General features: G+C 36.9%; 1 protein-coding gene across 5 annotated transcripts in view; it reads right to left on the minus strand.

Annotated features, from left to right (window-relative positions):
• LOC106879548 (high-affinity choline transporter 1) overlaps positions 1-17,500 on the minus strand; it is a 226,910-nt gene that overhangs the window by 128,200 nt on the left and 81,210 nt on the right. For all 5 annotated transcript variants that reach the window (XM_052966391.2, XM_052966389.2, XM_089349121.1 and 2 more), the window contains exon 2: positions 2,454-2,582. The gene's annotated coding sequence lies outside the window, so the exon portion shown is untranslated. The remainder of the gene's footprint in view (positions 1-2,453; positions 2,583-17,500) is intronic.

The following is a 17,500-nucleotide window of genomic DNA, read 5'->3' on the forward strand; positions in this document are numbered from 1 at the left end:
GGTGTTGCACTCTTTATTACAAGATCGTGGATTCGATTCGCAGACCAAGCGTTGCATTGTGTTCTTGAGCAAAGCACTTCATTTCACATTGCTCTGCGATCATTTCAACATCTGACACGTCGCAGCCATTGCACCTGTACAGGTAGTGTCGATCTGATGGAGGGAGTGAGCTTATGTCACTATAAACAAATCATCTGTGTGTTTGTTTGGTATGAAATTGTTGAACCCACGTATGTCATCTAACGATGAGAAAGTCCATCATATATATATATATATAGAGAGAGAGCAAAGCATAAAGACAGAAAATCACGGTGGTGCTCCAGCATGACCACAGCCACTTGGCTGAAACCCATAAATAAATAAAATAAATAAAATATATATATATTGACAATATTTAAAATAAGGATTACTCCAAAGTAGCAATAACTGTACCTTTAATTCTATAATTTTATACTGTCTTTTAAGACCAACACATGTTTAAATTGCACCAATAAGTAATCATTGAAATTGCAACCCTACAATAAAATAATGCAGTCTCTTCAGGGTCTTAACTTGATATCCTTCGGTATGGCTGTTTAATGATTTACTTTTATAAATTCTGTGTTGTATAATGTAGAGTTGTCCATTAAGTTAGATACAAACAGTCTCTATTTCAAGTTGTTATTGGATAATCATTTTCAGTCCATCGTTTCAAAACCTTGTATAGATTAAATAATAATTACTCATTTATATTTGGCAAATGTAAATTTCCTCATGTGCAAGTATCTCGATGCTTGCCCTTGTCTAGAATTTATTACATTACCTGTAAAACTCTTCGACATATAAGTCACATCTATTGGTTCCAGGTCTGTACGGTTTTCAGTACAAATTAACTCCCATTTAATGTGTGTGTGTGTGTGTGTGTGTGCGCGCGCGTGCGTACGTGTGCGCGCGCATGTCTGTGTGTGTGTTTGTGTGTCTGTGTGTGTGGGTGGGTGCATGTGTGGGTGGGTGCATGTGTGTGTGTGTATTTCGTCTTTCTCCCTTGTCTGTCCATCTTTGTCCCTCATCCATCCACTTTGTCCCTTGTCTAGAATCACATTTATTTCATGTTTGTTTGTTCACTCTCTGTCATGTTTGGTTCCTTGTTTGTTGGTTCGCCATTTCCTGGAAGTTTCTTGCTGCTGGCACCACCTGAAAAGATCAATATTATCCTTGAAGGAGCAAAGTTGTGTTTGATCTCCCTGTTTGATAACTGATGATGATTTAGTGACCTTCTGCATCTGTTTTCTGTTTGTTTGTGCATTTATTTTATGGGTTGTAACTTATATATATATATATATATATATATATATATATATATATATATATATATATATATATATATATATATATATATATATATATATATAAATATGTATGTATGTATTTAGATTTAGATTCAAAATTGAATATGGTACTTATGTTTAGGCACCAGAATATAGTATGGTATGGTATTATACAAAGACCATTCCAAAAACGAGGTGATCAAAAAATCAAAATAAGCAACACGGATTTTAAAGATGATTGCAGTACGCACGTTTCATGCTACTTCATTTATTTAAGTAATGCGAGCATTACATTAAATGCAATATGTAGAGCAATCTTCAGCTGCACGAAAATGTATTCTTCTTCCCACTTGGATTTGAAATGCTGCCACTATTATAATATGTCAATTCTACTGTAATTTTCTGCATTTTCGTGCAGCTGAAGATTGCTCTACATATTGCATTTAATGTAATGCTCGCATTACTTAAATAAATGGAGTAGCATGAAACGTGTGTACTGCAATCATCTTTAAAATCCGTGTTGCTTAATTTGATTTTTTATGTATGTATGTATGTATGTATATATATATATGTACACACATACACACACACACATGCACATATGCACACACACATACACACATGTATGTGTTATTTCTTTACTACCCACAAGGGGCTACACACAGAGGGGACAAACAAAGACAGACAAACGGATTAAGTTGATTATATCGACCCCAGTGCGTAACTGGTACTTATTTAATCAACCCCGAAAGGATGAAAGGCAAAGTCGACCTCGGTGGAATTTGAACTCAGAACGTAGCGGCAGATGAAATACCGCTAAGCATTTCGCCCGGCGTGCTAACGTTTCTGTATGTGTGTGTGTGTCTGTATGTATACTTTCTAGTTACCTAACTACTGGTCAGCATGAACTACTACAAAATGTTGTTGGTAGCATTTATGTTTGTTAAATTTTAACTCTCTCCTCTCTTCATTAGAAAAGTCCTAACTTGGCTCTTCCAATCCCCCACCACTCAGCTTAAATTCACATCAAAACTGTTACCACCAGTGCACTAGCACATGAATGCATGCACATACAGACTACAAAACACATACCTTGACACCTGTATCAAAAGCATTATGTGATGCAAGTGCCAAATATTATCTTACCTTATTATAGTATAATGACAAGATCAGTTGAAGGAAACCATGGTGATCATGTAAAATTTATCCAGGAAATGTTGTCTTCGTTGATGTTTTGTGAAAGAATCAGCTATCTTCTACTCCCAAAAATACAGCCTGAAAGATTAAAGAGAAAAAGAAATATGAAAAATATTTATTGATCTTTTTAAAGAAAACAAACAACAAAAACAAAACAAAACAAAAAAACCTCAGAAAATTGCCAAAGAATAATAGAAACCTACATTATTTCCTTGTGTAATGAGTATGTCTATATGCAAGTGTGTACACTAGCACACACACACATACACACACAGCAGTCATAATGTATTTGTATGTATGTATGTATGTATCTGTGTATGTATGTTAATATATATATATATATATATATATATATATATATCTTTTGTCATTTATTTTTTATTAGTTTCAGTCATTGGACTGTGGCCAAACTGAAACATCACCTTGAAGAATTTTTGTCAACTGTATTGACATGCATACTAATTTTTTTTAAGCCTGGTACTTATTCTATTGGTCTCTTCTGCTGAACTGCTAAAACTAAGGAATGTAAACAAATCAACATTGATTGTCTAGCTGCAGAAGAGGAAAGTACAAACACAAGGACATACACCTAGATACCTACATACATATCCGATGGACTTCTTTCAGTTTCCCTCTATCAAATCCACTTACGAGGGTTTAGTTGGCAAGAGCTATAGTAGAAGACACTTGTTCAAGGTGCCATGAAATGGAACTGAACCAAGGTTCTTACCACACACACACACACACACACACACACACACACATGCACACACACAGGCACATGCACATTTATATATGTTTGTATATGTTTATGTATGGCTATGTGTGTGTGTGTGTAAAGATGTATGTGTGTGAGTATATGCAAGTTTGTGTGTGCATGCATGTGTGTGTATGTGTGTGAGTGTGTGTGAGTGTGTGCATGCGTGTGTGTGTGTGTGTGTGTGTGTGTGTGAAAATTCCTGAATTAAACATCAAAGAAAGCAGAATTCTAAGGAGGTCCCTACAGAAGTTAATAAAATGGGAGAGCAAATATTGTTATATTTTGGGACGGTCATTTTTTAAGCTTTTATTTTTGCCAAATAACCAGTGTTATTTGGGCAATAAAAGAAAACAAAAGAAATGACCATCCCAAAATATACGAGGGTGAGTCAAAAAGTAATGCCATTTTGTTTAAGACAGGTATAATTACCAACACATGAACATGTATCATGCATCAGGAACATGTATCCTCGTCACTGGAATAATGTTTGCCTCTTAAACCCTCTTTCATGGGGTCGAAGAGATGATAGTCCAGTGATGAGGAAGTGAAAATTGTAGTGAAGAAGTGGCTCAAAGAACAGTCAACAGAATTTTACGAGGCAGGGATACATGCTCTCATTCAAAGGTGGAACATTGCTATTGAGAGAAATAGTGGCTATGTTGAGAAGTAGGGATGTGATCCACAGAGGACCAGCTTCATTTTGATGTATGATACAAGTTCCTGTGTTGGTAATTATTCCTGTCCTAAACAAAATGGCATTACGTTTTGACTCACCCTCGTAGCAATATCTACTTCAACAGATGATTTCACATTAGAAATCTTGTAAAAACACATAAATGTAAGAGTAAAAAAAATTTTTTATTTTATTTTATAGATTTAATGCTATTTTATAGATTTAGTGTTCATTTTTAATAATTCATAGATAATTCCTCTGATGAGTTATCCATGTAAGGTGGGGGACAGAGAGGCTGAGTTGCAGAGATACGGTTCAGCAGACAGACAGACATCATGCAGTCAGGCCACAAATTAGTCAACCGATAACCATTTCAGAAACCAACCATCCTGCTGATTAAGGAACCAATCAAAGAATCAGAGACTCAAAAAGATATTCAGATAAGTAGATGTCCAAGCTGATCCATTGCACACCCAAACAAATACAGGAAGTCAGCTTGTGTCTTTCTGATAAATATTCAGACAGACAGATATTGATAGTCAGATAGATATGACAGAATGACCAGAAGATGGTGAGACTGCTTAATTATTTAAACAGCAAGATTTTTTTGTCTAATTAAAACTGTCATTCAGTCAATTATCTAGATGCACCAAACCACCACCACCATCACAATAGAAACCATGCCAAAGTAGACAGTAGAACACAATCTATCAGATCCTGTCAAACTATCCAACCCATGACAGCATGGAACATCTAGAGATCACGATGATGCTATTGATATATGGAGAGTGGTGCTTCTTTCAGTTTCCATCTACCAAATTTACTTACAAGGTTTTATAACAAAAGATGAATGAACAATTGCAGTTCAGTCCATGCTACATATGTTTCAATAGCATGGTAGTTTATTTGTAATCTGTGCATTATATTTCTTTTTATTATATTAATGTAGAACATGGCATACATATCTAATTTTACTACTGAGATTTGAGTTGTGGGTATCAGATATCTTTAAATAATTGTTTTTAATCTAGTGATTGAATGATAAAACAGGAATGTTATTAATTGATCAATTAATAAATTTATTAATGTCCCTACAGCATAAACTGCTTGCTAATTATATGCTGGAAGCTACTGAGCTAATAATCACTATTTATGTGATCCAAACCAACTGATATATACATATATATATATATATATATATATATATATATATAGAGGCATCAAGCTGTTAGATCAGGTTATGAAAGTTACAGAGAGGGTCATAGCCCAACTAATTAGGGAGCGAATCAATTTAGATGAGATGCAGTTTGGGTTCGTGCCAGGTAAAAGCACTACAGTTGCAGGAGAAATACCTAACTAAGGATAAACCACTGTACCTGGCTTTCGTTGACATGGAGAAAGCCTTTGACAGGGTCCCCCGATCCCTTATCTGGTGGTCAATGAGGAAACTTGGGATAGAAGAATGGTTAGTGAGAGCTGTGCGAGCCATGTACAGAGATGCTGCCAGTAAGGTGAGGGTTGGAAATGAGTACAGCAATGAATTCCGGGTAGAGGTAGGGGTCCACCAAGGTTCCGTCCTCAGCCCCCTCTTATTTATCATAGTCCTCCAGGCAATCACAGAGGAGTTCAAGACAGGTTGCCCCTGGGAGCTCCTCTATGCTGATGACCTTGCCCTAATTGCGGAGTCACTATCAGAACTAGAGGAGAAGTTTCAGGTGTGGAAGCAAGGTCTAGAATTGAAGGGCCTTAGAGTCAACCTAGCTAAAACCAAAATCCTAATAAGTAGGAAGGTAGATAAAACACAAACCCCTTCAGGTAGATGGCCCTGCTCAGTATGTAGAAAAGGAGTAGGTAGTAACTCTATAAGATGTACCCGGTGCAAGCTATGGATACATAAGAGGTGCAGCAACATCAAAGGCAGGTTAACTAGCAAGTTAGTTTTTGTTTGTGGCAGATGTTCAGGTGCAATAAAGACTGTAAACAAACAGGAAACAACTTCTATCTCATTCCAGGGTGAAAAACTAGAGGTAGTCGATAGCTTCCGCTATCTGGGCGACCAAGTTAGTAGTGGGGGTGGGTGCGCTGAAAGTGTAGCTGCTAGAATAAGAATAGCCTGAGCAAAGTTTAGAGAGCTCTTACCCCTGCTGGCGACAAAGGGACTCTCACTCAGAGTAAAAGGCAGACTGTATGACGCATGCGTACGAACAGCCATGCTACATGGCAGTGAAACATGGGCTGTAACTGCTGAGGACATATGTAAGCTTGCAAGGAATGAAGCCAGTATGCTCCGTTGGATGTGTAATGTCAATGTGAATACCCATCAGAGTGTAAGTATCTTGAGAGAAAAGCTGAACATTAGAAGCATCAGTTGTGGCGTGCAAGAGAGACGATTGCGCTGGTATGGACATGTGGTGAGAATGGATGAGGATAGCTGCGTGAAAAAGTGCCACACCCTAACAGTTGAGGGAACCCGTGGAAGAGGTAGGCCCAGGAAGACCTGGGCTGAGGTGGTGAGGCAAGACCTTCGTACATTGGGCCTCACCGAGGCGATGACTACTGACCGAGACCTTTGGAAATGTGCTGTGCGTGAGAAGACCCGGCAAGCCAAGTAAGATCGTTGCCAGTGCCCCTGGACTGGTTCTTGTGTGGGTGGCACATGAGATGCACCATTTCGAGCGAGATCGTTGCCAGTGCCCCTGGACTGGCTTGTGCGGGTGGCACATAAAAGACACCATTTCGAGCATGGCCGTTTTCGTGCAGGTGACACGTAAAAGCACCCACTACACTCTCTGAGTGGTTGGCGTTAGGAAGGGCATCCAGCTGTAGAAACTCTGCCAAATTAGACTGGAGCCTGGTGTTGCCATCCGGTTTCACCAGTCCTCAGTCAAATCGTCCAACCCATGCTAGCATGGAAAGCGGACGTTAAACGATGATGATGATGATGATGATGGCACCTTGAGCAAGTGTCTTCTGCTATAGCCCTGAGCTGACCGAAGCTTTGTGATTGAATTTGGTAGGTGGAAGTTACTGCCGTGTGTGTATATGTCTGTGTATGTGCTTGTGCCTCTCTCCCAGAGAGTGAGAGAGGGGATATGCATATCAATTATATATATATATAGGCCCTGTCCAACCCATGCTAGCATGGGTTGGACAGGTTCTTATTAGAGGCAGAATTTTACACCCAGGTACTATTCACGTTACCAGCTCTTATTTAGTTTTCAATTAAAGATTTCATTTTATTCCATTTGTCTTTGAAAACACAGAACTAGAGGAGATATTGTTTATTGGAACTGTAATCATGACCTTTGCATGATACTGTCTGAATAAAACTGTAATGTTATATTTACATTCCCTCTCGCCCACAAGTTTCTGGGGCCCTGCAAAAGGTCATAGGCACTGCCTTCTAGTCTGAGTAAAGAGTTAACCTTCTTTACACACACATACACACACACACACACACACACACACACACACACATCCATACACACACATGCACAGATGCATGCATGATGTACACATGTGTGTATGCACTCACACAGAGACACACACATGCACATGCACTCACACACACATGCATGCATGCATACACGCACACACACATGCATGCACACACACACACCCATAAACACACATGTACATATGCATGTTTGCATGATGCACACATGTATGCATGCACTCACACAGAGACATACACATGCACATGCACTCGCACACACACACATGTACACATACACGCACACATGCACACACACACACACACACACACACACACACACACACACAATGTCTCACCAAATGCAGCTTGTTCATATTACAGTGTAATCAGAATCTATAACAGCATTGGCTGGACTATGTCACATGTGATTACTTTTTGATGTGATAGTCTCTTAAAAAACAAGTAACTGAACTGCTTCACCATCACTAGTTGGGCACATTACAAAGTCTCTATAATGTATATGGAGACTGGTAATCAATATAAGCTTGGAGCAGTACAGTGATAACAGAGTTTTGAGGAGGTGACAGTGAAACTTGTCAAGATCTGAGCTCTCAGGAAATTCATGTAGTGTGTGGTCATTTGATCGGGAGACTGTGAAACTGATACTAGTATGTCCGGCAGTGCTTACTGATTTCTTTTATGTTGCTTTGGCTGGTTATTTCCAATATCTATATATCATTTTTCTCTTTCATCTTTCCTTTTATTTCTTTTTATCACTCTCCAGTTTTTTTCTTTGCTACACAATCTTTTTTCTTTGCTTTTCACTATCTTTTCTCCTGCCTACTGTTTCTCCTTTCTTTCTACCTTTCTCTCTCTCTCTCAACGTCTTCTGTTGCTATTATTAGTCTGATAATTACTCTTTATTTATACAGTAATGGCCCAGCACTTCATAGCATAGCTTGCTCATCAATACAACAGCCTTTGGCGACGTTGGTGTTGCAGTTAGTGAAGGGAAACAAACACTAAACTAATGGTGGACAGCGATATTGTTATGATTACCAAAGGTTATGATGGAAAGAGAGGCCCTAAAATTAACAATGGGGAAATTGAATTTCTGGACAATAGATTGGTTTTATCAGGTAATCAATGAATTTCTGTCAGTTCAGTTACAAATTATTCCCAATAGAATGCCATTTTTAAACATAGAAATATAACCATTTCCAATAAACTGAAGACTTAAAGGCTTCATTCCCATCATTTAATGAGAAGGGTTTAACCTTAATTCTGTAAACAACCAAATTCCTCATCAGTTTCTATCTCAGTCATCAAGTCTTTGTTTCTTTATAATTTATTACCAGTTCTATTGCTAGGAAAGTGTAAGTGTTGTTGGTAGAGGATAGCTCTGGTTAGCTTCACTCCAGTTATGTAGTATAGGCATAAAAATATTTCCTGAAATATTTGATTTTCATTCTGTACCATTCTTATTTTAGGAATGTTATCCTACAATTTAGGATTTACAAAAGCAATCCTCATTTTACAGATTGTAGAGAGTATGTTGAAAGAGATAAGCATGTTAAGTCAGTACATAGAAGGTGAATGGCCTAGTGGTTAGGTGTTGTACTCACAACTGCATCAAAGGATGATTGATTGATGATAAAAAGTTCCCTCAATTACATATGGAAATCTTTAGTGCTATTACAATAGCACAACTCATGGATTACAAACTAACAATCTTTTAGTCATTTGGTTGACAAGTTAGTCACAAAGCCAATATTTTATCTAAAGCTGACAACTTCACAAGCAATAATTCCTCAAAGCTCCCAAAACAGATTTTTCAATTTGACAATTTGAGAAGAAACAATTGAATGATCGGTCAGGTATGTGTATAGTTTCTTCACTCATTTGAAGCCCTCTCTCATAGTATCCTATGCTATGCTTCTGAGCTGATGCTTGCAGCAAAAAGCGTCGACAAGGAGGGAATTTTATATTGTTGATTCTAAGGTGCAAAGATATGGATAAAAAGCATTTAGAAAAAGGTTTACAATAAGGCAAAATAAGGATGACAAGAGTCAGAGAAGGTTTGAATATAAGTGCTACTCAGTGCAGAGGATCAGATGCTGTTGTAGTTTTAAAAAGTTCAAGACAAAGAGCATAAACTGCATGTCTATGAATCAGTTATTATGGTGTTACAGTGAGTTAGTCTTTGATGAACAGGTGGCTGACATTTTTGTCGTTGATGTGATATAAGATGCTTTAGTGTCTAGAAGGGCATAAACAACCAAATATGGATAAATTACTATAAGATATACACTAATATAATTTCATTGGAGTAAATAAGGGTTCTGATAGAATATCAATAATAACTATTGAACCTCTCCTGTAAGCATGGGTTTGCTAATATGAATTGAAGGTAAAAGAACAAACAAACCTAATACTAAAACATATTAATACTGAAATAATTTAATTTTTGAAAGTGGATGCCACCTACTAAATGCCAGTAACTCTGCTTCCCTTCTCAGTAAACTAGTTTAGGATTATTGTATTAAACTTAAAGCTTGTATGTGTGGTCAGTTGATTTTGTTTATGTTGTCCATGATAAATGGTAAAAAGGTAATGAATAACCATGGGAAGCACCTAGAAAATTACTCTCTGAGGCACAAGTCTGAGCAAGGTTGTTTATGGAAGACCAGCAGTCACCCATGCGTACCAGCCTCCCCCTCTCCACACCACTGATGTTGTCCAAGGGAAAGGCAAAGACCAATATAGTTTGGCACCAGTGATGTCACAACTCATTTCTACAGCTGAGTAAATTGGAGCAACATGAAATAAAGTGTCTTGCTCAAGAACACAACACGCAGCCTGGTCTGGGAACTGAACTCACTACCTCATGATTATGTGCCCAGTGCCAACCACTTAGCCATGTTGTCCATGATATTAACATAAAAATTCAGGCTCTTAATTACTTACAAAATGATTAGTTGACTGATTACTTGATTGATTATTCCTATAATTCCAAGAGAAATCAGTGAGTTGTTTATTTCTGGCATGTTTTGCATGATAGCTAGTTCTTCATCTGGCATTAAAACCAATATCTATAGGGGCAGGAAGTAATCAATGAAATCATATCTGGCATTCTTTGGCACCAGAGAAGTGAAAAATGAAACTGACCTTGGCAAGCTTTCAACTTAGAAGATACAGTGATGAAATGAAACACAGCAGGTTTGATGTTCCACCTTTCTCTGTTGACTCACTTTCCCTATTTTCTCAATAATAATATGAATAAAGATATACTTTTGTTTTTACTGTAGCTCATGGGAATACAACACTCACTAGTTATTTGATGACTCTAATGCTTATAGTGCTGAACTTGTCTTCCTTGGTAGACTAAGCCATAATGATATATCTTTTACTTATTTCAGTTGTTGGGCTGAGGCCATGTCGGGACACCACCTTGAAGACTTTTAGTTGAACGAATGTATATATAGGTGTGGCTGTGTGGTAAGTAGCTTGCTTACCAACCACATAGTTCTGAGTTCAGTCCCACTGCGTGGCATCTTGGGCAAGTGTCTCCTACTATAGCCTCGGGCCGACCAAAGCCTTGTGAGTGGATTTGGTAGACGGAAACTGAAAGAAGCCCGTCGTATATATGTATATATATATATATGTGTGTGTATGTGTTTGTGTGTCTGTGTTTGTCCCCCTAGCATTGCTTGACAACCGATGCTGGTGTGTTTATGTCCCCGTCACTTAGCGGTTCGGCAAAAGAGACCGATAGAATAGGTACTAGGCTTACAAAGAATAAGTCCTGGGGTCGATTTGCATGGCCGCAGTCAAATGACCGAAACAAGTAAAAGAGAGTAAAGAGAGTATATATACATATGCATTTGTATGTATATACAATCTAATATATATATGCATTTGTGTGTGTGTATATGTGTGTGTGTGTGTATTAATGTGTACATCCATGAGTTTGTACTTTGCATTTGCAGTCACATATGTTAAAGAGCACTGGGAAATGTTGCAGACAGTTTCTGCTATCAACAAATTGTACAGACCCACGATGCTTTCAAAGTCATGCAGATTAGGTGATCTCTTACTTGAAAAACAGTTAGCGGTTAGCATTATGAAGGGTTTCATACTGGAAAAACCATACCTCAAATAACATATTCATTCATGAAATAAATAGATATTGCTAGTACCACAATAAAATATTCCCAACATATTCAATTAAGTGCAGAGCTGGGAAGACTCCTTTCAACTTGCGAAAAGTGTGACAACGTTGTTAGAAATAATATCGCAACAAAATGTATTCTGTAAAGTAATTGGTGTTAAGATCATCTAGCCATGTAAAAAAAAAAAAAAATTTAAGACAAGAATTAAACTTATGGTTGTGATGTTCTCTACTAAACCTATCTACAGGAGCAGAAATAACCTGTAAAATCTATGCCAGCACAGATGGTGAATGTAAAATTACAAAGTTGATGATAATGATGATGACGACAACGATGACTCCCTTCCTTAGATGTAATATTATAACAGAGTTAGGTCCTCATTAATTCAGGAAATGTGTGACTTTCACAAACGTCTTCCAACGTGATAAGTTAGCAAAGCACTATTTGAGGGATTCAAATGAGTGACTAATAATACATTTGATTCTCTCAAAGTATGTCCAATCAAAATTAATGTTTTTAGACTTTAACTTTGATTGAACGTGTTTCAGCTGAGAAAGTCTACGATCTGGCAATTAACCATCAATTATTTATTCTTTGTACAGAATAAATTCCAGTATGACTTGTGTAAAAGCCACGCAGCAATAACTAATAGCAGGCTTTGAACTTGTAGCATTTTTTTTTGTTTGTTTTTGTATTTTAACCATGGAACGACAATCTTCAAAATATATGTTAACATTGAAATAAGAAAATCAAATACAGTACAATCAGTAAAATGATAATGATGACAGCAATGATGATGTTGATGCTGCTGCTGCTGCTGCTGCTGATGATGATGATGATGATGATGATGATGATGATGTGGAGGAGGAGGAGAATGGTGATAATGATGATGATGACAAGGATGATGAAGATGATGATGATGATGATAGCAACAAAAATGATGATGATGATGATGATAACAGCTGACAATAATGACGATGACGACGCTGACAACGATGATGATGGTGATGGTGATAGCAATGGTAGTGGTGATGGTGATGGTGATGGTGATGGTAATGGCATCTGTGGTTATGATGGTGATATCAACAACAACTGAAAAAAATACATAATTCATAGAGGATAAATAGTTATGGCTTTGTGATGTTGTTGTTGAAGATGATGACAAGAACCAGTAGTAGTAGTAGTAGTAGTATTAGTAATAGTAGTAGTAAAAGATGGAGGAAGACATTACGTATCAAAGTTTTATTGCTACTAGATGGATAGCTGCTACACATGGCTGCAAGCCAACCATACAATTCAATAGTTTATATAAAAATACATGACTCTTGTCCTGGTGTTCTATAGTCTGTCTATATTTGGTCCACTGTTTTATGGACAGTGTTATTACTGATGGTATCAATCTCTGATTAAGAATTTGTTAATTAACAACTACCAATAGAGTCGCATCTTAGTTATGTAACACATAAATGTCTTTAGCTATTCTCTATTCTTTTGGTCTTGAGTTTTAACAAGAATTGTAAAAATAAATACTTTCTTTTCTTCTGGCCTTCTTTTATTGATTCCAGTCATTGGACTGCATGGCCATACTAGAAAATCAAATTCCAAAGATATGACTGATCATATCCAGCCTGGTACTTATTTGTTGAGCCACTAAATTGCAAGTCATAAACACAAATACAAACATTTGACCTTTTTTTTTTTTTTTTTGCATGCTCAATATTAACAGGCGCAGGAGTGGCTGTGTGGGGAAAGCCGGTTTATGGGATTACCTTAGGTTTCCCGTCCATGAAAGATTTAGCTTTATCGCATATCGTCAGATCCCAAAACCTGTTGGTCCAAGGCCCCTTAAGAATATGGTTAAGAGGTCATGGACCAACAAGTTTTGGGATCTGACGATATGCCATAAAGCTAAATCTTTTATGAAGGGGAAACCTAAGGTAATCCCATAAACCAGCTGTCACCATTTTTAATATATATATATATATATATATATATATTTATACATATATATGTGTGTGTGTGTAGATAATATATATATAGATATTTGTATACATGTATATGTATGTATATATATATATGTGTATATCTATGTATATATATGTATATATATATATATATATATATATATATATATATATATACATACACACACAAATATGTATATTTATATATATATGTGTGTGTATATATATATATATATATATATATATATATATATATACAGAGAGAGAGAGAGAGAGAGAGAGAGAGAGAGCAATGAATAGAGAGATATAGATACAGATATAAATATATGTACATATACATATATATCACTCAGTTCCAAATAGCTTATGTCTAACAAATTTCACTTACAAGGCATTTGTTGACCTGAAGTTCTATAGTAGAAGGTATTTATTCAGGATGCTGCATGGTTGTGAAGCAAATTTTCTCACCATACATTAATGCCTGTTTCAATTAATTGTCTAAGTAATGAAGAATTTCAATGAGTTTTTTATTTTTCTTTATTCTGTAAAATAACTAATTTTGTATTCATTAAAGAAGATCATTCAACTGATTAATTAGTAAAGATTCAATCATCAACTTCCTACAATTATTGGCTTACATAATCATAGTTTTCTCTTTCTATCTTTTCTACTATTACTTTTACCACTCCTCTAAATGAGCTAGCTATTTATATATTTAGATAGGTATTTGATGTGTTGATGTGGAGGCGCAATGGTCCATTGGTTAGGGCAGCGGACTCGCGGTCATAGGATCGCGGTTTCAATTCCCAAACCGGGCGTTGTGGGTGTTTATTGAGCGAAAACACCTAAAGCTCCACGAGGCTCCAGCAGGGGATGGTGGCAAACCCTGCTGTACTCTTTCACCACAACTTTCTCTCACTCTTTCTTCCTGTTTCTTTTGTACCTGTATTTCAAAGGGACAGCCTTGTCACACTGTGTCACGCTGAATATCCCCCCAGAACTACGTTAAGGGTACACATGTCTGTGGAATGCTCAGCCACTTGCACATTAATTTCACCAGCAGGCTGTTCCGTTGATCAGATCAACTGGAACCCTCGACGTCATAAGTGATGGAGTGCCAACAGCAATGATGTGTTGATGTATTGACAAAAATAGCATTAACTTGTCTAAAGTCATTCAATTTTTCTCAGCTCATCAATGAACTGATTGAGTAAGCAGGTTGATGAATGAACCTATAATGACCATTCGAAACAGATGTAAATCAAATTTGCAAGAATAAAGGAATATGTAAAGACCATTATTTATACCTTGATCAAGTTGACCTTTGATTGAAAGATTTCCAGCTGTATCCATCTCATCTGTTGAATATCTATTACTAGATTATCCACTATATCTTTTTCAAAGATAACAGTGGAATTTGGGAGATATTTGACTTCTATTTCAACAAGATTCATTGACTATATAGAAACTTCCTCTTTGGTATATAAAGTGGATTCTGGAATACTATTCAGTAAACAAAAAAGTTCTTATATGATGGATATTTTAACTGCAAAGGTGGTAGAGAATTTCATCTATCAAACACAGTCAGTTATCACTTGAATGTGATTCTGGCTTGCTAGCATGTACCATGCTTTTGCTAATTGTTCTAGGTACCTACTTGTTGCATGTAGATACAGACATCCTTTCTTCCTTTTACCTTGACTTAATGGAACATCTAGGATGTGACAGATGGAGGAAAGCACCTGATAGTACATATGTAGTGGAAATATTCATCAATCAGATCACTGCACCTGATGTTGCGATTTGCTAGAATGTTATTCATGTGATAAAAAAATCTAACCAATCACAACTTCACCTAGAACTGGCTCCAGCAACAATTCCATCTTTCCATGCCTTTCTCTTTGAGCCTATCTAGCACTATAAATTCAGCATACCTTAGCTACTTGACAGAGAGTATCTAAATACAGCAGAGACAAGGTAACAAACAAATGCAGACAACTGCTGACCTAAGCTGACAGCTGCTAAACAATGACAAACAATGACAGCAACACTAGCACCAACTAACCACACTTTGACTGCTAATACAATCACACCAAAAACAATAGCATTTAAACTCTCTCAATGCTTTGTCATTCATAGTAATGACTGCATTTTCTGAGTGTACGAAATTTTGTTTATCATGAATCTCAACTTTCTCCACTGTTCTTCTCCATACATATACTACAGTTTGGTAAACTGGACAGCTGTTGTTGACATCATCGTCATTGTCTTCATTGCCATCATCATCATCATTGTTGTTATTGTCATCATCATAGTCATTGCCATTATTGTCATTGTCGTTATCATTATCGTCATCCTCATTATCATCATCATCACAATCATGTCCACTTTTTCATTCTTGAGTGGATCAGATGCAACTTGTCAAGGCAGATTTTTCATGTCTAGATGCCCTTCCTGTCACCAACCCTCACTTCTTTTCAAGCAAGGTTATATTTCCCTATGATCAGATATGATTTTCATAGTGGAAATGAAAGACACTGCTTGTATAACAGTGACACTTGTTTACAACTATCAGGTGATGTCAAAATGTGGGTGTACAAACACAAACGCACACACATACACACACACATACATGCACACATACATACACACATGCACACACACATGCATGCACATATCCACACACATGCACACACACATACACACACATACACACACATGCAAACACATGCACACATACACACACATATACATACATACATACATACATACATACATACATACACACACAAACACACATGCATGCACACATATGCACACACGCACACACACACACATGCACTCACACACACACATGCATACATATATATTTGATGAACTTCTTTGAGTTTCCATCTACCAATTCTACTCACAAAACTTTGATAGGTTCGGGGCCTTCAAGTGCCATGAAGTGAAACTGAACCAGAAACCAAATGGTCAGGAAGTAAGTTTCATAACTGCACAGCCATGATTGCCTTGATCAGAGGCACACACATGTTGCATGCTCCATAAATTGAAACCATGCCCTTATGATCATGAGCCTCACACCCGAGTCATTAGGCCACATACCTTCACCAGCATTCTTATTGGTTACATTGCACTAAGGGGGCATCACAGGACTTGGGTTTTAGGTTTTGGGTTGGTTACTATTTAAACTTTAGGAAGTTATTTTGTAATCAAGGCTGTTGTATGTAATATTTGTTTCAAATTTGGGCTTAAGTCCAACAATTGTAAGGACATAAGGTTAGTTGATTGCATTAGTTCCAATACTTGACTAGTACTTTATTTTATCGACCCTGGAGCAATGAAAGGCATGTTGAGGCATGTAGCTTAATGTTTAGTGTTGAACTCATGATCATAAAATTGTGGTTTTGATTCCTGGACTCGGCGATACATTGTGTTCTTAAGCAAAACACTTCATTTCATGATATTCCAATCTGCTCAGCTGGCAAATATGAATCATCCTGCCACAGACTGGCATCCCATCCAGGTGGAGAACATATTCACCATGAAACTGGGAAACTAACTCTTATGAGTCAGTATGACTCAAGAAAGAAACTTTACGTGAATGAAAGGTAAAGTTGACTTTAGTGTGATTTGAATTCAAAACATAAAGAGCCGGAACAAATGTCACAAAGCATTTTCTCCAATGCTCTAATGATTCTATCAGCTCACTGCCTCGTGTTGCATGTAATATTGATTTCTTTTGAATTGGCATAAAACCAAATATTTGTAAGAGAGATGGGTAAACAATAATTAAATGAATTGACCCAATCTTTTTGTGTGTGTATATCTCAGAAACTCTGTACTCACACTCTCCCTTTCACAAACACACACACAAACACACATATATACACATTTGTATGTGCATATATATGGATATGTATGTATACACAAACACGTACATATACTATCACATACACACAAACATACATATACAAACTATATATAT

The sequence above is a fragment of the Octopus bimaculoides genome, chromosome 3, assembly GCF_046866305.1.
Source record: "Octopus bimaculoides isolate indiv1 chromosome 3, ASM4686630v1, whole genome shotgun sequence".
Classification (NCBI taxonomy): domain Eukaryota; kingdom Metazoa; phylum Mollusca; class Cephalopoda; order Octopoda; family Octopodidae; genus Octopus; species Octopus bimaculoides.